This window comes from Oncorhynchus keta, unplaced genomic scaffold (genome assembly GCF_023373465.1).
Source record: "Oncorhynchus keta strain PuntledgeMale-10-30-2019 unplaced genomic scaffold, Oket_V2 Un_contig_14343_pilon_pilon, whole genome shotgun sequence".
NCBI classification, from domain to species: Eukaryota; Metazoa; Chordata; class Actinopteri; order Salmoniformes; family Salmonidae; genus Oncorhynchus; species Oncorhynchus keta.
In genome coordinates, this window is record NW_026278684.1 from 158,695 (window position 1) to 159,961 (window position 1,267).

Sequence of the window (1,267 nt, forward strand, 5' to 3'; positions counted from 1 at the left end):
AATATGACAGACCAGCTAGATCTACTGTCTCTATTATATTATGACAGACCAGATAGATCTACTGTCTCTATTATATTTTGACAGACCAGCAAAATCTACTATCTCTATTATATTATGACAGACCAGCTAGATCTACTGTCTCTATTATATTATGACAGACCAGCTAGATCTAATATCTCTATTATATTATTACAGACCATATAGAACTACTGTCTCTATTATATTATGACAGACCAGCTAGATATACTGTCTCTATTATATTATGACAGACCAGCTAGATCTACTGTTTCTATTATATTATGACAGACCAGCTAGATCTACTATTTCTATAATATAATGACAGACCAGCTAGATCTACTGTCTCTATTATATTATGACAGACTAGCTAGATCTATGCCAGACCAGCTAGATCTTTTGTCTCTATTATATTATGATAGACCAGCTCTATCTACTGTCTCTATTATAATATGACTGACCAGCTAGATCTATGACAGACCAGCTAGATATACTGTCTCTATCATAATATGACAGACCAGCTAGATCTTCTGTCTCTGTTATATTATGACAGACCGGCTAGATCTACTGTCTCTATTATTTTATAACAGACCACCTAGATCTACTCCTCTATTATTTTATGATAGACCGGAGAGATCTATGACAGACCAGCTAGATCTACTGTCTCTATTATATTATGACTGACCAGCTAGATCTATGACAGACCAGCTAGATCTTTGTCTCTATTATATTATGATAGACCAGCTCGATCTACTGTCTCTATTATAATATGACTGACCAGCTAGATCTATGACAGACCAGCTAGATATACTGTCTCTATCATAATATGACAGACCAGCTAGATCTTCTGTCTCTGTTATTTTATGATAGACCAGCTAGATCTACTGTCTCTGTTACTATTATGACAGACCAGCTAGATCGACTGACTCTATTATAATTTGACTGACCAGCTAGATCTATGACAGACCAGCTCGATCTTCTGTCTCTATTATATTATGATTGACCAGCTAGATCTACTGTCTCTGTTATATTATGACAGACCGGCAAGATCTACTGTCTCTATTATATTATGACAGAACAGCTAGATCTACTACCTCTATTATTTTATAATAGACCACCTAGATCTACTGTCTCTATTATATTATGATAGACCAGCTAGAGGTTCTGTCTTTATTATATTATGACAGACCAGCTCGATCTACTGTCTCTATTATAATATGACTGACCAGCTAGATCTATGACAGACCAGCTA